At 37.7% G+C, this 22,231-nt stretch overlaps 1 pseudogene across 1 annotated transcript in view; it reads right to left on the bottom strand.

The window, feature by feature from the left end:
• LOC150076394 (uncharacterized) overlaps positions 1 to 22,231 on the bottom strand; it is a 60,610-nt pseudogene that overhangs the window by 22,781 nt on the left and 15,598 nt on the right. The window contains exons 3-4 of the transcript XR_016547806.1: positions 16,392 to 16,511; positions 8,588 to 8,840 (exon numbers count right to left, since the gene is read on the bottom strand). The product of XR_016547806.1 is annotated as an uncharacterized LOC150076394 (transcript). The remainder of the gene's footprint in view (positions 1 to 8,587; positions 8,841 to 16,391; positions 16,512 to 22,231) is intronic.

The raw sequence follows: 22,231 nt of genomic DNA, 5'->3' as shown, positions 1-22,231 counted from the left end.
AAATTTGCCTGATTTCAATTTAATTGAACACCTGTGGGATGTTTTGATATCTAGTCTGACACTGTGGAAAGCCTCGCAGGCAGAATGGCTGCAGATCCCTATGAATTTCATCAGGGATCTGACCTGAAGTGGGGTCAATGGGTTGGTGAATAGTGGCTTTTATCTGTGCAAACAGTGGCCCAACAGGGTATTTAGTAGGTGATCATAATTTAGTGTGACCACTGAGTGTATACACAAACTATGGGTTGTGGATGTTCTGAAAGCACCCAGGATAATTTTTAACAAATTATTTTAAATAGGATTAATCCACCTCATCACACTTTTACTGGCAGAGTCATACACAGGAGAGCCACAGTCCTGATGAGGCATTAGCATTAGCATTAGTAGAGGCATTTGATGCAAGAAAGCAAGCTTATGCAGCATCAGCCAAAAAAAAAAAAAAAACCACTTCCACGTCACCCCTCTGTTGGTTCCAAATACCTGTCCAGCTGAGCCTTAAACTTATTTAGGCTATCAACTTCCACGACAAGGGATGGAAGTCTGTTCCACCAACCAACCACCCGCTGGCTAAAGGCAAATTTCAGCACGCCTATCCTACATCTGTATTTCCTCAATTTGAATTTATGCCCTCTCAGGTGATTATTCTGAGCGAGAGGAAGAATCCCATCAGCATTGAGCATGCTCAAACCATTCAAGGTTTTATACACCTCTATCAGATCACCTCGCCAGTGCCTAGTCTCCAGACACTGTAATTTGCAAAACTTAAGCCTTTCTTCGTAAGAGCACCCCTTTGTTCCATTCACTAATCTTGTTGCCCTTCTCTGTACTCGTTCCAGCAGCTCTACATCCTTCTTGAAATGAGGCCTCCAGACCTGTATACAGTACTCTAGGTGTGGCCTGACCATTGCCTTATACAAGGGAATAATCACCTCCTTATCCCTGCTAGAAAAATTCCTGTATATCATTGACAAGACACCATGAGCTACTCTTGCAGCCCATCTGCACTGCTCAGAGAACTTCATATCTGCCTGCACAACCACCCCCAGGTCCCTTTCATTCTCTACCACTGTCAGTGTAGTACCACAGAGTTGATACGTTGCTCTGGGGTTGCTGTTTCCCATGTGTAGTACTTTACATTTGTCAATGTTAAACTTCATTTGCCACCTCTCAGCCCATCTGCTCAACCTTTCCAGATCCTGTTGCAGCAGCATAGTGTCAGTAGTGTCCTTGACAACCCTGCCTACCTTTGTATTGTCTGCAAACTTCGACATTAAGCTTGATATACCCTCATCAATATCATTTATGAATACAGAAAACAATAATGGACCCAACACTGAGCCCTGAGGGACTCCACTAATAACATTAGTCCATGACGAGCAGTGTCCATTGATTACCACTCTCTGTCTTCTCCCCCTCAGCCACCCCTTTATCCACAGCAGCAATTTGCCTCCAATGCCACACTGCTCCAATTTGTGCAGCAGTCTTCCATGACTTAATTAAGTGCTCAACAGAGATGCAGCATGATGACTATATGTTCCCCAGATCATAGCAGTGATTACTCACTACAGGTACTTTAAATGCTCCACAAAGTTAGGTTTGTTCTTAAGTATTAATCTCATAAATTGTATGCTGTGTGAGAGTCATTCTGTGACTGGCTAGCAGTAGCTCAGGGTCAGATATATTTTTTGCTTACAGAAATGTATGGAAACAGCTTTGTTTTAAAAGTCTGTACCCATTATGAGATTTGCCACAGAAGTAGATTGTTCAATGTGATTTTTAGTTGTCATTCTACAGTGTAGATATTCTAGGAATGGCATTAAATAATGAGATCATCTACATACAGGTACATATCAACAGCATTTGGGATATATTATTTGTTATGCCGTTTATTCTAATTGAAAAAAAAAGAGAGAAAAAAAAAAAAAGAGTGGTATTGTGTACAGAACCCTCTGTCGATCCTCCTCCTTGAATGAAATACTGTGTTAGCAAATTTTGATAGCAAACGTAAAATGTTCTGAATAAAAAGTGATAAACTGCTTCATAATCTTAGGGCATGCAGATCATTTAGGATGTCATTATGCCAGGTAGTGTTGAAAGCATTTCTATATCAATATATACTATTACCAAGTGTCTTTTTCTTATGAATGCATTGCAAATATTGGATCCTGTTTGAACAATGGGGGTCTAAAGAGAAACTATTTTTGTGAAAATCTTATTTATTTGTATTCATTAAGTTCCCATTTCCAAATATCACTTGAGTTGTATGTGTATAATCTTTTCCAGGGTGTTACCAATGCAAAAGGAGATTGACCAATAATTGTATGGATCTGAATAACCTTTTCTATGTTTTGGAAAGACTAGAATAATCAAATATTGCCAGGAGATAGTAAGAATATTCCAAGAATATTTGATTAAAGAAAGTCGGTAGAAGATATAATGCCTTATCATCTAACTGACATAGCATTAAGCAGAATATTCCATTGGTCCAGTATCACTATTGCACGATTTTGGTGATGGAATTCTTCAGTTCAGTAATTATAAAGGGTTAGTTATAGGGTTGCAGTTTGTGAAAAAATTAAGTTTTGTATTTTTCAGCAATAGTTTTAATTTTTTGGAATGCTGAGCTATACAATGCTGATGCAGACACTTTGGACAATGCTTCACAGAAGGCATTTGCAATCACTTGGGGAGTGGATAATTCCTGCATTTCAGTTAACAATTGGGAAAGCAATAGGAGAAAATTTTCCACTTAATATTAATCTTATTCTATATTAGCCTTGGGTCAGTCTTTAATGATGAGAGAATCATACTCAATCCAGAAGTCTTGTTTAGCTTACCTCTGATGTAATGTGCCTCCACTTTAAACTTCTTGTAATTGATTAAATTTATGGTTGTAGGGAATTTTTTGAATAGATTCCATGCCTTTTTTTTGGCTGTATCACATACCTCATTCTACAAGGCAATACTGTAGCCAATGTCTCAATGTATCTGATTGGATAGTGGGACAGCAGTACTTGCTGCAGGTAATAGATAACCAGCGGCGGCCCATGCCAAGGGTGCCTGAAAACCTGAAACTTGCATACACATATGAAGAAATTCTTAAAGAGAGATGCCAAATTTCAATTGGCACCCGGGAATAACATACCCTAGGAACACCCCTGCAGATAATATTTAATATGTTTAGAAACATTGTCAATGGATTTCGCTTAAATAACTTGTTCATCTAATCAGATGGACAATTTATATTTTGCCCAATCTGGCTTTGAAAATTTCAATTTTCTGTAAGTCCATGTTTGCATAAGAGCTAGTATTTGCAGCTTGTAGGCCAAGGTTGATTCAGTGGAAAGATGCATATATGTGTGTTTGCTAGTATTTAACTGGGTAAGATTTTGAGTGTCTAATACAGATTCAATTAGCCAACTGCATTCATCAAGTTGGAGTACTCCTCATAAAGGGCAATGCCCATTGATATTTCCTATCAAACAAAGTGGAGGGAGTAACTGTTTAAGATCTTCAAGGTCTGGGTCTGTGTTAGTGAAAAGATAATTTGGTTGGAGGTACAGTGACATTGGTACGGCAAGGGCTTCTAGAGTTATATGTAAAGTGATATGTTTGGATGGTATATTGGAGTCTACCAGGATGGTCACACCACCACAAGTATCAGCTGAAGCATTTCTATCCCCTCGGTCAAGTGTATAATTCTGATTTGAAGGAGTTACTTGTGGAGTTAGATTTGTCTCTTGCAAACAGATCCCTGCTGGATTATAACAATTGATAAAATCATAAATGTCTTCTGAATTTCTATGAAAGTCTCTACAGTTCCAGTGGATTATATTAGGCATTATTTATATTTAGCAGAGGAAGATGAATCTATCTGCATTTTGGGAGCAAGCTCTAGTCTTAGTTCTTACTTTTCTTAGAAAAGATAGGTCTGTGCTCAATATCAATGTCATCTTATGCAGAGATTTTTAATATTTTCCTTGGCTGACTTTGACAAAGTCCCAATGTCTATATGTGCATTGAGGTGACTTATTTTTACAACAGAATCAAGTTTATTTCTGCTGTTTTATTTCCACATCTGGTGGTGGCTGTTGGGATTGAATTAGGGTATTACTAGCACGACCTGCTACTGCAATCAGTAGCAGGTCGTGCTAGAAAAACCCTAAAGAAAGGAGTGATCAGGCCCAACCAGCAAGTGATATATTCACAAGAACTGAGAGATCACCTTGTACACTTGTTAATTGTGGCATAGGCTGGATTGCCAGTATTATTTTTACTTGTGCAACTTTTTGCCTTTATAGTATTTGAACATTTTCTTCCTCACTTACTTCATTAGATCCTATTCTAAGATGACACCTTTATTAGGAATTACTTTGACAGACACTCCACCAGATGATGAAAGATTCAATTACAGTTGCAGTTTCAATTTCAATTAATAGGTCTTCTGACCACTTTCAGTGAGCCACTGGTATTTTCCAGGCAGGAGTTTTGGATGAGGAAATGTGACTGTTTGCCCAGCAGCTGATCTGATAGTGAGTGAAAAATCAGGAATGATGGCCAGTCCTGTTTAGATGGGACACTTGTTCTTAAATATTTTAGGATCAGAGTTGTCAAAATGAAGTATATGTACATCATTAGACATTGAGCATGGAAATTCAAGTAATGGAAAATATGTCATAGTCATGGTTGTTCCTTTTGGCCTTGTGAAGTTGTATTTACCTCCCTGTTTCCAGTCCTACTATAGGGAATCAGGAGCAGTACTGCTTAGTAGAACAAATTAAAATGAAAGAAAAAGATGCTTTCCTCTGAAGTAATGGACAACTGAAATGCAGTGGTAGGGAGGGGGGGTGAGAGCGGGGGTTGGAAATTGTGTGAGCAATTATGGATTAGGAAGGAGGAATGGGAGAAGGATGAAAATGACTGAATTTGAGAAGACATAAAAATTGGTGGTGATGAATACATGGTTTAAGAATCATAAAGAATCATACTTGAAAGCTACCAAGGGATGTAGGAAGATTGGATTATAAAAAATTGGATTATAAAAAATTTGTAAAACAATCATAATATGGTGATTAGAGGAAGCAAGCTTACGCAGCACCAGCAAAAAAATAATAAAATATTAAAATTAAGTAACCAATGTCATATTCCCTCACTTCATTTATCTATTTTCTTTCAGGTATTTATCTTTTTTTTATTTTGGTAGTTATTGGCGCATCAGCTTCTGTGGCCATAATGCACCTCCCAAGGTTTTTGCAGTACTTTGATCCAAGCCCGAGGCGGGATTCAAACTCGCAACCTTTGGGTAGCCAGGCAGGCGCTTTACCCACCCGGCTAGCCCGGTCGGCTCAAGTATTTATCCAATCCCTCTTTAAATTTAGATAAAATTGCAAATTCTACAAGAAAAGGTGGGGTTTATTCCAATAGTAAATCACTAATTCACTAACGGAAAATTTTCAGACATCTAGTCAATAATTATCCTCTCTTTCAATTTAAGTTTACGCTTCCCTAGGCAATGCCATATAACTAGGCGTAAAAATTCACTTAGCATTAAGTTTATTCAAACCTTTCACGGACTTAAATACCTCAATCAGGTCATCCCACGGATGCCCAGTTTCTAAACACTGTAGCTTACAAAACTTTTTTTTTTTTATGTAAACCCCAAATACGAGAGGTATTAGAACCTATAATACTTAGTACCATGCTTGGGTTGGAGGTTGAGAAGACGAAAGAAGATATTTGTTGACACTGGACTTGAACTTTTGTAGACTGTAATTTTCAGGAAATACGTATGAAGGAAGGTTGTTCCAGGAAACAGCAGTTGAATGATAAACGAGGAAGATGAAAAGTTGGTTCTGTGAGTTTAAAGTTGGACAGTAAATGGACGTTGGCTGGTGGCTGCACGTGTTTGGACTGTTTTGAAAGAGAGAGCGGGAATTATAGAAGCCAATTCAGAAGAACAGTACCCATGGAAGTATCTGTAGAAGAGGCATGCAGCAGAAACAGTACGTCTATGAGACAGTGAGTGGAGAGATTTTGTTAGAGATGAATCATTAATTAAACCTAACTGTCCTCTTCTGAATGGAATCAAGAAGCTAAAACTGAAGTCTCTCTTCATAATAATACTCCTTTTGTGTCCTTAACAAATTCTGCTATTGTACTATGTACCTTCTTCAATAGATTTACAGTCTCCAAGACTGTATTCAATATTTTAATTGCAGCCAAGCCACTGCTTTATAAACTGGGATAATCACCTCTTATCTCTTCTCACTAGCAGAATCCTATGAGCTTCCTAAAAGCCTGTCTACACCATTGAGAAAACCTCATATCAGATTGTACAGTTACTCTTGGATTACTACCAACTACTTGCAAGATCTTGCATTTTCATTGTTAAACCTCAGCTATCATTTCTCAGCCCATCTAAATAATTTAAATAAGCCTTTCTGAAGTAGCACATTCTGATTAATGTCATTAATTACCGAACTGAACTTTGTATCCTGAAGCAAACTTTGGTATTAAGCTTTAAATACCTACATCAATATCATTAATGAATATGCTGACCGGGCTAGCCAGTTGGGTAAAGTGCCTGCCTGGCAACCCAAAGGTTGTGGGTTCGAATCCTGCCTCGGGCTTGGATATCATGATGGTGCCGCACCTCCGGTTACGGTTGGATTTCACGGCCACGATACACGAAGGAAGCAAGAAAAAACTGGTTCCTTCATGTATTGCTCACATCATACAAAATAAATAAATAAATTAATGAATATCAGAAACAGTAAGGGGTTAAGAATCAAACCCTATGGGACCTCATTCATAACATTAGTCCATAAAGGGCAGAGGCTATTTATGACATGCAATTCCCTTATAATTTCATACCTATTCAGATAACCTTGTTTGCATGATCTTCCTTGGCACAAAGTCAAACTGATGGGTCTAATCTCATTTCACTCTTCGAGAAAGTTCATTTGCACATCTCCTGTGTGGATGTTTTCACATCTCCAGTGTAGAGATTATAACAGCTAAAGGTTTACTAACATCATTTGTTGCTTTCCTTCTTTCAATTCAGCATCAGAAGCTGATGGAACAGATTGCATCAGCTTCTGATGCTTTGTTCACTTTTAATTGTAATAACTTCACTTCTAGTCCCTCTTCAGTTATCATACAATCATTCAACTCCCAATTAGTATTAGACAGACCACTGGTATTCTACTTTAAAAATTTCCTCACACAGGAATGTGCATGCACAGCATTTATTCAGCTTATTGGCAACCAGTTCAGATCATTGATACTGTTACCACAGATATCAAGTGGATCAATATGGTTGATTCCTTTCCTTTTGCTTCTAATATAAGTGAGGAATTCTTGCTACTTTTCTTTGCACTCTTAGCTAAGGAATTCCCATAATCAGCCTTAAGTTTGCAAGTTACTTCATTACAGATTAATTTATATTTATTACCATAAAATTCAGTCACCTAATAATTTTTCTCTGCCACTAAAGTCATCAGTTCTTTTGTCATCCATTTTGGTTTATACTTAGCATTAGCATTAGCATTAGTAGAGGCATTTCATGCAAGAAAGCAAGCTTATGCAGCATCAGCCAAAAAAAAAAAAAAAAAAACCACTTCCACTTCACCCCTCTGTTCGTTCAAAATACCTGTCCAGCTGAGCCTTAAACTTATTTAGGCTACCAACTTCCACGACAAGGGATGGAAGTCTGTTCCACCAACCACCAACCACTCGCTGGCTAAAGGCAAATTTCCGCACGTCTATCCTACATCTGTCTTTCCTCAATTTGAATTTATGCCCTCTAAGGTGATTATTCTGAGGGAGAGGAAGAATCCCATCAGCATTGAAAATACCTTTTCGTTCAAAGCACAGTAAACTTTTATACCTTTCTGTACAAAAAGGTAAGCCGACCGGGCTAGCTGGGTGGGTAAAGTGCCTGCCTGGCAACCCAAAGGTCGCGGGTTCGAATCCCGCCTCGGGCTTGGATCACAGTACTGCAAAAACCTTGGGAGGTGCATTATGGCCACAGAAGCCGATGCGCCAACAACTAACTAACTAAAAAAAAAAAAAAAAAAAAAAACAAAAAGGTAACTTCCAGAATAACTTTCTTAACATATTAGGCATCATTTGGCCACTAGTGGGTACTTCTGTCTTAGATGAGAAGCTTCATTGCCACCAGTGAGTGGGTCATGAAATCTTTTTAAAAAAATATATGTCCCACTGGTGAGCATGTGATCCCTGCAAGCAAAATTACTTAATAGGACTGCAAGACCACCATGTGGGACACAAAAAAAAAGAAAGAAAAAAAAAAAAAAAAAGAAAAAGAAAAAAAAAGAAAGAAAAAAAAAAAAGAAAAGAAAAAAAGGGGGGGGGGGGGATAAAACACAAAAATATAACTACGGCAATAAAAATTTATCAAAAAATAAAACAAATAAATCAATGTGCATATCTATGTATCTGAAACCCTTTTTGGTTCATGGTTACTCAAAACATTTTCTAAGATACAGCATATCAAAGTCTATACATAATTTTGACTCAGGATGAGTATGAAAAGTTATTATAATAAATTTAAAAGAAGAGTTACCTGTATAATGACCTCCATGCATACTTCCATGGTGATTACACACTGCATAGAGTTCATACATATTATCCTCATATCTTGGATATGGCCGAGATCTTGGTCTCTTCCATGGTGACCACATGGTCAGCATACCTAAAGCCCCATTAGACATGGAATGGTGAAGATCATGATTACGCTGGGCAACAAAGGGGGACATGTCCAAGCCAGAAACAGGAAACTCTATATGGGTGGTTATCTTTGTCCTCTGAGATGATGACTAAATATTAAAAACAAAACAAGTCAACAGTTGTTGTTGAATATTGCTTTAAAAACCAAGTTCATCTCACCAAAAAAAAAAACTAAATTTCTTAAAATTGAAATAAAACACCACATAATTGTACAAGTATAGCACAGCTTCAATCTGTGCATAGCATTTGCCACACTAAGTTTGTTACTGAATGCACCGTCTCATACTGTAGAATCTTCCAGTTGCCTGGAGCCACACTTTAAACAAAAAACCAGGCTTCAGAGAAGAAGTATACTGCTATTTATTTAAAATGTATACCAGTCACCTTACTCAGGTTTTGTACAAAAACAGCTAGCCTCATTCTGTGCATGGCACTGAGAAAACTAAGTTTGCCACTGATTGCATTCATGTCATAGTGTGAAGACCCTTCACCATGAGTTGCCTCAGTATTAGTATTGACAACATGGTGCAAGGAAGCCGAAGTACTCACTTCCAAAACACTGGGTGGAAGCTTATTCCACCAATCAATTATCCTTTGGATGAATAAAAATTTCTGCACTCATCCTTTCTCAATTTAAATTTATGTCCTCTTGTGTGTGTATCATCTGAGCAAGAGTAAAGATATCATCAGCATTTAGTTTACCAAACTATTTCAAAGACTTATACACCTCAGTCAGGTCACCACACAAATGCCCAGTTCCAGAAACTGCAATTTACAGAACCCCAAGAAGAATATCCTTTTGTGCCCTCTTGTTCAGTTTATTCTTATTTTTTTTTAAGCTATCAACTTCCACGACAGATAGAAGTTTGTTCCAGCAGTCAACCCCCCCACTGGCTAAAGGCAAATTTCTGTACATCTGTTCTACAACTGTCTTTCCTCAATTTAAATTTATGCACCCTCAGGAGTGTAATCTGAGCAAGAAGAGAAGAATCCTATCAGCAGTGAGTTTGCTCAAACCATTCAAGGCCTTAATACACCTCAATCAGATCACCTTGCAGGTGCCTAGTCTCCAGCCCCTGCAATTTGCAGAACTTAAACCTTTCTTGGTAAGAGCAACCCTTTGTTCCCCTCACCAATTTCATTGCCCTTTTCGGTACTCGCTCCAGCAACTCTACATCTTTCCTAAAATAAAACCTTCAGATCTGTATGCAGTACTCAAGGTGTGGCCTGATCATTGCCTTATACAAAGGGGTAATCACCTCCTTATCTCTGCTAGCAAAATTCTTGTATATCATTGACAGAAGACCCCAAGAGCTGCTCTGGCAGCCTGTCTGCCAGACAGGTCATTTTCATTCTCCACTACCCTAAATGTAGTACCGCACAGTTGTTACGTTACTCTGGGGTTACTGCTACCCACATGCAGTACTTTGCATTTGTCAATGTTAAACTTCAGTTACACCTCTTAGCCCATCTGTCTAACTTTTCTAAATCCTGTTGCGGTGTACTGTCATTAACAACCCTGCCAGTCTTCGTATTGTTTGCAAACTTGGACAGTAATCCTGATATAGCTTCATCAATATCATTGATAAATATAGAAAACAATGATGGGTCCAACACCGAAACCTGGGGGACTCTATTAATAACATTAGTTCACGAAAAGCAGTGTCCATTGATTACCACTCTCTGTCGTCTTCTCCCACTCAACCATCTCTTTATCCATAGCAGCAACTTGCCCTTAATTCCATACTGCTCCAATTTGTACAGCAGTCTTTTATGTGCAACAGTACCAAAAGGCTTCCTGAAATCTAAGTATATGATATCAAAATTATTTCTTTTGTATTCAGTTCCTTTGTGACCTATGAAACTTGCTATTGGGTTATTATGTCAGCATTAGTTGTCCATTAATAGTTCTATGCATTAGTTGTCAGCATTAATAGTTATATACTTAATTAGACACAAAAAATTTCATGGTAAAACAGAAGTTTAACTGTATGAGCTAGACTTTATAAGAATATTTTAAAAGACAAGTTCAATTACTGAACAAACAAAATTTAATTACAATTGTATACTATTTCCAAATAAGTCTTGATTTTTACTATATGAGTATATTATACAGTAAATAGAGAATATCAAATTCAACAATTTTAATGAATAATTTTCAATTGCCTATGAAAGAAAAAAAAAAGACTTCCTATATTGGAAGTAACAAATAAAAAATATCTTGCTGTAGTACTGAGAGTTTTTTTTTTTTTCATAAAAACCCCAAACATGAAAGGTATCAAAACCTATAGTATTTAGTACTGTGCATGGGTTGAAGATGGGAAGGGATGGGATGCTAGAAACTCTGCTCATATGACTAAACATGGGTTTCACCACTTCAAGCCACCAATAAGGAAAGTGGTAGCTTTTAATAATTTCAAAAAGTTTCTGAAGAAATTCGGAATAAATTTATTTAGAAAAAAATTTAGGTTTACAATTAACAAAGGCTATATTTATATGAAGGAGTTTACTTATGCATAGGTAATGCACACACACATCATTTCTACTACCAAGGTAGTTTTAACACATCATTTTAATTATATCTCCTATCGCGAATACCTTCACAACGAGTTACCATGGCACTGCACTACCTCGAATAAGTTATTCGAGTAACTAATGTTACCTATTCGCAGCAGATACCACCACACGCACCATCAGGTATCTCTCATATTGTGGAGTTATACTTCAAGCTGGGTTGTCACTATTGCAAAACTGGATACCTGGCCACCCACGATGAGAAGCCAATGAGCTTCAAAATGGTGCCATCTGGGTGTTGGTATCCGCCAAGAATAAGTAACATTAGTCTTCTCCATAGGTGAACCGTTACTTATTCAAGGTAGTGCAATATCATGACAACTCACTGTGAAGGTATTCATAATACGAGATATAATTAAAACAATGCGTTAAAACTACCTTGGTAGTAGAAATTATGTGTGTGTGTGCATTACCCATGCATAAGTAAACTCCTTCATACTCTTAGGCATTTAGCCAAGAAATATCTTTTAGAACAAAGGCTCTATGTTTCAGTCTACCACTTTCAAACTTTCCTCATTGCAGTTTAAACAAGGAAAAGGGAACAAAAGTTTACTCAGTTCTGTTTCACTTCTGGGTACATGCCACACTCAGGTCAGATTTTCCTGGTGTCCAAATAATGCCAAAAGGAGTGCCCAAGTTGCGGATAAAAATGGAGCATGCTGGGACTGGGCTTCCAACTGACTGATATGTCAACTGTACTGTGCTAGAGTCCAGGACTGTTAAAGTTCAGACGTTGTGCTGCTGACTGGCTGCAGTCCTTCAGGACTGACTGAGACCTGTGGATACTTGGTCAGGTGACATCCTAGCATAGCACTTTAACAGAGAACCTAAGAGATCTGTTGCGGATATTTCTTAATACAACATGAGTTGGGAGGAGAGTAAAGAGTCACACCTTGTTTCTGGATTATGTTGGAAGCTGGGCTGTGTTAAATAGTCCAGGCCTCCTTAAAGGAGGAGATTCGCTATCTTTTCTCCCTCTGTCACTCTGTCAGAAATGTTCAGAGCAGACTGCTTAGGTCCCATAGCCACACTAGAGCTCAGCAGTCCATCAGCAGTAACAGGGTACAAATAGCCACTCACACTGTTAATATTTGCTCCTGTGCCATGACCTAAACTGGGGACAATGGATTTCCACTAATCACAAAGGACTGGAAGGCAACTGGTTGGCAACATAACACCACCGTAGGCACCACAAAATCCCAGCATATCTAGTGTGGCATAAGTAAAAATTTACACCACATCAAACAATGAGAATCCCAATTCCAGAAGCCCTCGTGAGCCACAACTTGAAGAGAACATTCTTCCAATGTAAAGACAATCATATGAAAGTTCAACATGGGTCTAGGATTTTTTTTTTTTTTTGATTTGGTAGTTGTTGGCGCATCGGCTTCTGTGGCCATATTGCACCTCCCAAGGTTTTTGCAGTACTTTGATCCAAGCCCGAGGTGGGAATCGAACCCGCGACCTTCGGGTTGCCGGGCAGGTACTTTACCCACTCGGCTAGCCCGGTCGGCTATGGGTCTAGGAGCGAAAGAGACTATATAAGCCTTGGTTTCTTAATTTCTATGTATTAAGCCACACAAGAGAGATCTGAAATTAGCAGACAAAAACATATGGCCTTTGTAAATTGTAATCCATAGTTCTTCTAAATTTATCAGGATATTATAAGCTTGAACTTGGTCTGGTAAGATCGTATGAAATGTCACCTGACCAAAGGATTACAACAATTAACTTAAATTAAATTAATATTAGCATTAGTATTAATATTAATAACAACTTCCCATTTCACCAATCCGGTCACTCCAAATGTTTGTCTAGTTCAGCCTTAAATTTATTTAAGCTATCAACTTCCTTCCACAACAACAACAACAGATGGAAGTCTGTTCCAGGAATCAACTACCTGCTGGCTAAAGGAAAACTTCCACACATCTATTCTACAACTGTCTTTCTTAATTCAATCTATGATCAGGTTCTTAATCTCAGCAAGTGGAAGTATCCCATCAGCATTAAGCCTGCTCAAACCATTCAAGGCCTTGTACACCTCAATCAGATCACCTCACAAGTGCCTAGTCTCCCATTCCTGCAACTGATAGAATTTAAGCTTCTCCTGGTAAGGGAACCCATTTGTTCCTCTCATCAATCTTGTTGCCCTTCTCTGTACTCATTCCAGCAACTCTAAATTCTTCATAAAATGAGGCCTCCAGACCTGTACGCAGTGTGTGGCCTGACCATTGCCTTATACAAAGGTATAAACACCTCCTTGTCTCTGCTAGCAAAATTCCTATATATCATTAACAAAACTCCATGACCTGCTCTGGCAGCCTGTCTGCACTGCTCAGAGAACTTCATATCCAACTGCACAATTTCCCCCAGGTCATTTTCATTCTCCACCTCCCTGAGTTTAGTAACACAGTTGGTACATTTCTCTTGGGTTACTGCTACTCGTATGCAGTACTTTGCATTTGTCAATATTAAACTTCAGTTGCAACTTCTCAGTTGATCTACCAAACTTTTCTAGATCCTGTTGCAGTAGCATACTGTCTTTACTATTATTAAAACAACTATGCCAACCTTTGTATCATCTGCAAACTTGGACATTAAGCCTGATATGCCTTCATCGATATCATTAATAAATACACAAAACAACAATGAGCCTAGCACCGAATACTGGGGGACTCCACTAATAACATTAGTCCACGTAAAGCAGTGTCCATTTATTACCACTGTCTGCCGTCTCCCACTCAACCATCACTTTATCCATTGCATCAACTTGCCCTTAATGCCATACTGCTCTAATTTGTACAGCAGTCTTCCATGTGCAACAGTATCAAAAGCTTTCCTGAAATCCAAGTATATGATATCAAAATTATTTTCTGCATCCAGTTCCTTTGTGACCACATCATAGTATCCAATCAAATTGGTCACAAAAGACTTCCCCTTAACAAACCCATGCTGTGTCTAATCTATTACTGCAGTCTTGTCTAGGTGATCTTGCATCACTTCTTTAACTAATGACTCCATTATTTTCCCCGGAATAGAAGTTAAACTAACAGGTCTACAATTATTTGCATCATCCTTTGAACCCCATTTGTGAATTTGGGATACATTTGCATATCTCCAGTCCATGGGGACCTCCCCTGAATCTAAGAATGCTCTCATAATTAAGGCTAAGTGTTTGCTTACTTCCCTTGCTGCCTCCTTCAATATAACTGGATAGATTCCATCTGACCATGTGCATTTTTTTATGTTTAACTTCAACAATTTCTCCTCCACTTTGCTCTCTGTTATTACAAAATCATTTATCTCACTGTTAGAGTTTAGTAAGCTTCTGTCCTCCCCTTCCTTATAGAATTCCTCATGTGTGAATGTAGATGCAAAATACTCATTCAGTTTGTCAGCTGTGTGAGCAGGATCATCAACAGTCGAACCACCAACATCAAATGGACCAATTTGATTCATCCCTTCCTTCTAGAGTTTACATAAGTAAAGAAGTCTTTGTTGTTTTTCTTTGAATCCTTTGCCAAGGATTTGTCATAATCAGCCTTCACTTGCCTAACCTCCATTGTGACTTGGTTACAAAGTAGCTTATATCTTCTGTAGGCTTCTGTGTCACATGCTAATTTATATGCATCCCACACATTGTTATTCTGTGCAATGAGCCTCATTAGTTCAACTGACATTCATTTAGGCCTAAATCGTGAACAGTATTTCTTAATTGGTTTGAAAAGGATAGTAGCTTCCAAGATTAATCGCCTAAAGGCCTCTCATTTAGAATTCACTGTTTTTAACATCATTAGCTGATCCCACTGTAGTCACTTTTACGAAAACAAAAACCATTCCCTTTAATCCCCAATGGTAGTTACATCTTTAAGAAAATCCCACATCGGTAGACTGTGATCACTGTCACCTAGTGGTTCCTTTAACTAATGCATGCATCATCACTGCTGATAATCAGATCAAGAGTATTACCCCCTCTGGTTGGCCCTCAAACATGTTGCTGTAGAAAACAATCCTACAATAAATCCACAAAGTCTTGCTAGTGTGTGAGTGACCCCATAAGTTCCTGTCAATATCTGGAAAGTTAAAATTCTCCATTACAAGACATTCTGATTTACTGGTCAACTCTACTTCTCTACACAACTGTTCGTTGTACTCATCAGAATCATTAGGCCTATAACACACTCCTACTCTCATTTTCCCTTTCCCAGTGTCTATGTCACCCCCAAACTGACTCAACGTTGCATGGACCACCCATGTCAACTGGATGCACTTTGTTAGATTTTATGTTTCTTAACTAGCAGCATAACCCTCCTCCCTTTCTACCCTGTCTATACTTTCTGTTCACATTGTACTCCCCAAATTCTAATTCTGAACTGCTTATATCCATGTGACACCATGTCTCCAATATCCCAACAATATCTGCCTTTGATGCCTTGATCAGCACTTCAAATTCATGAAATTCATTTACTATACTTCTAGCATTGGCGTACATGCAAGTATACATGCACCTCTTCTTACTCTTTGTCACCCTAACACAGCCCATGTATTTAGTTGTTCCATGATGACTCCCAGCAGCTCTTGAAGTTCCCAGCGACTTGCTCTCTAGGCTGCTGCTCGTTACAATAGAAGCAGTGCAAGAACCGCTTTCGCCTCTGCCTGCGGCTACTGTTAATCTTTTAGTCTATGAATCCTCCCAAGCTAGCAGTTTTCCGACCACCTAACACTGCCTCAATAGCATCAGCAAATATTCTTGCACCCTTTCTATTTAAGTGTATCCCATCCCTGTAGAAGCAGTCTCTCCTTCTTAGCAAGCACAGACCACACTGAAAAAAAATTCTACCCCATCAGCCTTGCACAATCTCTCCAGGGCCGAATTGATTGACAAGGCTCTCATCATATACTCCCTCCTATCGTGTCTGGCAGAATTGCACACTTTCAAATTCAACCCTAGCTTGCAAGTTTTGAAGGGCATGTTTAACATGCTCTTCAACATTAGAAGTTCTTAATTAAATTATATTTAAAGAGAATATCTAAAATAAGAAATAATTTAAAAACACAGTTCATACCTGTCTAAACCTTTTCAGATGAACTATAAACACATCAGGAACTGTCCATAAACTCAACTGTTTCACTCCTTGCTGCCGCCTTCTACAATATGGGCACATCCAGGCATCATCAGCACTAAGCTTGATATATAATAATAATTATAATAATAAAAATTTATGTATTTGCAATATTAGATTAAGACAAAAACATGATACTTGTCTAAAAAATGTAATAAATAAGTAAACTTCTGTTTATTTTTGAGATGGGCAAAGCAAGCAAGGTTTCCATATTAATTATAACTGTATATGTATAAAATTAATGGAGGCCAAATTTTCATTGCCACAGTTCACAACGGGCTTGAATTCACATTTAAGGATGTTGTCGTACAACAGTAGCTCACTGTTGAGAAAGGAGTCTGTCATCTCCGAAAGCTACAGTTTTTAGCGCTTTTATCACTATTATATTTTAATATTATTTAAACTTCCATTTTACTCATATTTTACTGTCATTTCATTTTATTTTAACCATCATTTATTGTAAATACATCTGTTTTTACCAGTTTTATTTATTGCATGTATTTTAGTTTGCAGTAAAAATTTACAATTGCTGGTTGCTGTGAAGTATAATTTTTCAACTTGAATTCACATCCTCCTTACTTGTAGCCATAGACACTAATCACAGAACCATGACCATCCATACCTCACTTGTATACCTATTATCACATACACTGCTCTTCAAAAGATACTGGACGTCCGTTTTCGTAATCCATTGAACTTTCCTGGATAAACAAATGACTCAGGCCGATATAAAAAAAGGTGTATGAGCCACACAAGTCAGTCTCTCTCTTCATGGCTCTATGTACCATGAAGTCAGTCTCTCTCTCTTCATGGTACATAGAGCCAAGCTAAATGGTTTAAAAAGGAAGATGTTACTGTCGAATGTGACATTGCTGCCTTTCAGTTCATGCAGTTGCTCACAGCCCATACCATCAAAGTCAGCCATCAGCAATGTTATCAAGAAATGGCAGTGGAATGATACCTCCAACATCCCATAATACTAAGGAAGACCATGGAAGCTCACTCCATATGACCAAAGTACTGAGGGGTAGCATGACAACCTTGTCAGATATCCCTGAAAAATATCAATCACCTTTAACCAACTGCAATCCGCAATCATAGTACAAGAAGTGCTGTAATTGGTCCACAGAGCAGTGGAAACAGCTCTATGGAGTGATCAAACACTATTCTGGTCAGAAGGGCAACTCGAAGAATATCTGCTAGTAGAGTGCACTATGCCAACAGTGCAGTTCAGAGGAGTTAGGATAATGATGTAGGGCTGTTTCTCATGGTACAACCTAGAACCATTTGTGTGGTTATGCAGGGAACTATGAATGCCAATACTTACCTTAACATTCTGAACAATTACATGCTCCTTTTAATATGGCAGTTCTTTGGTACAGACATGATTATTTTAATAGGATAAAGCCTCACACTATGCTTCTGGTACTATTTGACAATGATTCATGGACACAAATGTATAAAAATTGGAATTACTGGTGCAGAAGATCAGAGGATTTCAACTCTATGGGATGAATGAACTGAAATATCAGGTGAGGGCCAGACCAATACAACCTATGTTGGCAGCTCAACTGCTCACTGTTCTACAGGAGGTTTGTTTGTTATTTGTTTTTTTAGGAGCATTAGCAACTAAGGCCATATTGCTCCAGGGATATGTGGTGGTCATTCCCTGACCTTTCCATATCCTCTGTATTTGGTGGTCATGGGCTCTATTCCCGGTCTAATCAAGAAGCGTGGGCTATGCACTGCTGCTCCTGCCCACCTGGCTACGGAGGTGCCCACAAGAGGAATGGGAGACTATACCTGCTGCAGTCTATTATTCATTGGTGGATAGCCTATCCAAGAGGGTGGAAAATCTTATAGCAGCCAAAGGGAGATCAAACAGACCACTGAAATGATTGGCAGTGAGACTGAGAGGAAACTGATACGTGTCTGGATATTTTTTTGGAGGGCAGTAAATATCAGAAGTTTTATTATAAATTAAATTTATATAGATAAAGAACAGATTAAAGAAACACCTACAAAAGAAGGTCAATATTATGGTACTAGGCCAATGTGTGCAGCTGAGATGGCAGCAACACATCATGGCATGAAATCCACAAGCAAAATCATCAATTAATATTAGTAATGGCCGCATGGTGCAAGAAAGCGTGACTTATGCTGCACCAGCCAAAAAAAAAAAAAAAATAAATAAATAATAATTAATAAAAGAAAAGGAAATTAAACCTATCATCCTGTGCACTTCCCTGACCCAAAGGTACTATCCAGATGACCTTTGAATTTCCCCAAACTGTTAGCCTCTACCACCCATGTAGGCAACTTATTCCAGTAATTTATAACTTGTTGGTTAAAATAAAACTTCCTGCAGTCCAATCTAAACATTCCCCCCCCCCGTAACCCGAATTTATGTCCCCTAGTTCTAGCATCATTTATAATCTTGAAAATTTCATCCTCATTCATTTTACTTATGCCTCTCAGAGCCTTAAACACCTCAATCAAATCTCCTCTAAGGTGTCTAGTTTCCAAACTCTGCAACCCACATATTCAAAGTCTTTCTTCATAAGGACGTCCTTTTGCCGATCTCACCAGGCGAGTTACCCGTCTTTACATCCTTTCAAGAAGCTCGATGTCTTTCTTTAGGTGCGGTCTCCATACTTGAACACAGTATTCCAAGTATGGTCTAACAAAAGCCTTATATAATGGGATTATCACGTCCCTATCTCTACTTGCAAAAGTTCGATAGATCATTGATAGGACACCATGGGCCTTCCTTGCAACCTGTTTACAATGCTCAGAGAATTTCATGCCTGACCGTATCGTAACGCCCAAGTCCCTTTCCTCCAGTACTGGGTTTAGTTGAACTCCACCAAGTGAATAAGTTATTTTGGAATTACTGTTTCCCAGGTGTAATACCTCACACTTTGTTGGAAATTAGGGCTTGCATAAAACCGAGAAATTTCAAAACCGAGTTTAACCAAAGTTTACTCTTAAAACCAATTTTCTCAGACTTAGGGAAAATAATTAAAAGCTTATAACACAGGTATTTATTTTATCTTGGGTAGATTGTACAAATCGTAATGAAATCTTTTAAACAAAATCTATCACCTCTTATAGTAAAAAAAATAAAAAAATTAAAATGCTCCAAAAAAGTAACCAGCTTGAGATTATACAAAATTACAAATTGTATTCAAATCCTTTTAATAAAAACTATCTTCTCGTATAGTAAACAAATAAATAAATAAAAATAATGTGAAAAAAAAACAGCCTGGCGAAATTACTTGACTATTGCTCAGCTTTTTGCTGAAAATGATCCTTTAAAAAACACAGTATATTAAGCATTTTTCCTGATAGACTTGACCTTATTTTTGTGTTAAAGAGACCAGTGATCAAAAACACTCTCTCAGATTGGACACTTGTTGGTTTAATGGTCAGCAGTGCTCTATAAACTTTCTCCAGCTTTTCACTTCTACTGCTAGTTGCCTCCAAAAGTTTAAATTCTTTGCTGATTTCTAATTCACTAAGATATTTTGAGGGCTCTTCAGTTAATCTCTTTATTACACTATCATACTCTCGCATGAGTGTATCTCCAACATCGGAACTAGACGAGTCTTTGTTTTCTTCTAAAAGAACAGTTCGTTTATTTTCAGTTTCTTCATTCGACGCTAAGACTCCTTCGGAATGTTTTGCAAATAATCTCTGATAAATCTCTTCAGCGTGCTTTTTCAAAACTTGCTTACTTGGAAAATCAAAAGTTCTTGAACCTGAATCTTCTTTCCTAAACTTTTTGGGGTTGTGTAGATAGCTCAGCAAAGCCACAGTTTGGCAATTTCGTCTTGCTTCGTAACGCTGCAAAAGGCTTTGGTGAAACTTTAAAGCAAATGGGTTTTCTGCTGTATCAAGCTTAGCAAGCAAAAATTCTATTGAAGACTGCTTTAAGTAAGTCTGTATCTTCTGAGGTTATAGCCTTCAGAATCATTTCAACTGGTCGCAAAGTTTCACATAGCAATTCAAGTGTTTTCCAGTCATCATCAGACACAGCTTCAGTTGACAGTACTGTACAGAGCATTTGGAATGCAATTTTTCAATTTCAAAAATCTCTCAATCATATAGAATGTGCTATCTCATCTAGTCTTGCAATCTAATATAAGTTTATATTCTTTCCCATTAAATTTTGCTTTAACAAAATTTTGTAATATGTCATTTTTGGTAGGCTATTTTCGAAAAAGCTTGCAAATTTTTCTGACTTTGTTAATAGTTTGTGCAATATTGGCCATTGGATTAAAGAAATAAATGAGCTCATCGGTAAAGTCGGTTTGATAAAGCATGACTTTCTGTCTTTCTTCAACTTCTTCATCAGCACTACTTTCTTCATTATTTTCATTGCCTTTGGGAGACTTGGAGACTGTGGCACCATAATTGATTGCTGTTTCATAAAGTACATCTATAACTGACAGATGTATACAATGGGCTATACATTGTTGATGATTAAGCGTAATTTGCTTTCCAAACTTAATCATCATTGCTGCTCCATTGGTGGTGAAGGCAACAATATCCTCATCCAAGTTCAAACCAAATTCCTTCAAGTGTCCATTCACAATTTGCTCAGTTCTTCTGCTATCAAGTGAACCATTAATCTCAATAAGACCTAACGACCAATGATTGTCTTTTGACTGCACATTTATATTCATATACCTTTTATTTTGTATAGACGTATATTCGTCTAGAGTCAATGAATACCGTGCATCCAAAACTAATGAATTTTTGAAATGCTGAATGAGTTCTTCTTTCTTAGTTTTATAATAATTCAGAACCATATTTTTAATTTCATTCACTGAGGCTGGTGGTAATTTATCGTATTTATTTCTCTGCAGGTGAAGGCTTGATTGTATAAACTCACTCTTGGCAATTGAATTAAAAGAAAATCCATCTAATGCAGCTAATTTTGAAATCTCTTCTTCCATAGATTTTTTAACGATAAAGTTTTCTAATGTTCTTACCATTTTTATGGGAGGTTCACTGTTATCTTGTTTAATGTCAATCTGATGCATTTTCTTTAAATGCAACATCAAAGATGATGTAGATCCTCCAGACGACTTCATTATCTTCTGACATTTCGAACATTGTGCTTCATCTTTGCTTTTTCGAGCAAAATAATTCCATACATTTGATTTCATCTTAGACATATTAAGAGTAATAAATATTAATTAGTAGGAATTGATATCACCGACAATTTTAAATAAAAATATTGAAGATAACAAAGGCACAATACTATGCGTCACTCCCCCAAGCACTGAATGAAGAGTCTAAACGAGGCAAGTTTCAAAATTTTCATGAAAGAAATTTTTTATTTATTTACTTGCAATTTTTCCCCCCCCCAGTTAAATCTATTGTATTTTCAAAATTACATAAAAGCTAAATTTGGTGAAGCTGCTTTTTGGAGAACATTTGATCGCAAATTTAATAGGAATAAAGAAGCAAAAAACTTTCTACGATTGAAATTTGATGCAATATTCAGCGAATCTGTTCTAGTGGGTAACCATCAATAAGGCACGTTCCATAACTTGCCTGGCGAACAAGATAGATGGAACGGAGAAATGTTGAGCATTTTCTTTTACGCTATTGCTCCGACTCACTCAGTCGTAAATGAGTACAACTGCATCGTGCCATGATACAGGTCGGAAGATAAAAGGTTCCTCTCCTAGATTTTGGCCACTTGACCATGAGATTCGCACCTAAACATAAAATAAAATAAAAAACATGTTTAAAACATAAAGCAGTTGAAC

This window comes from Mastigoproctus giganteus, chromosome 13 (genome assembly GCF_048544385.1).
Source record: "Mastigoproctus giganteus isolate SK-2022 chromosome 13, ASM4854438v1, whole genome shotgun sequence".
NCBI classification, from domain to species: domain Eukaryota; kingdom Metazoa; phylum Arthropoda; class Arachnida; order Uropygi; family Thelyphonidae; genus Mastigoproctus; species Mastigoproctus giganteus.
This window is presented reverse-complemented; position numbering and strand designations above follow the sequence as displayed.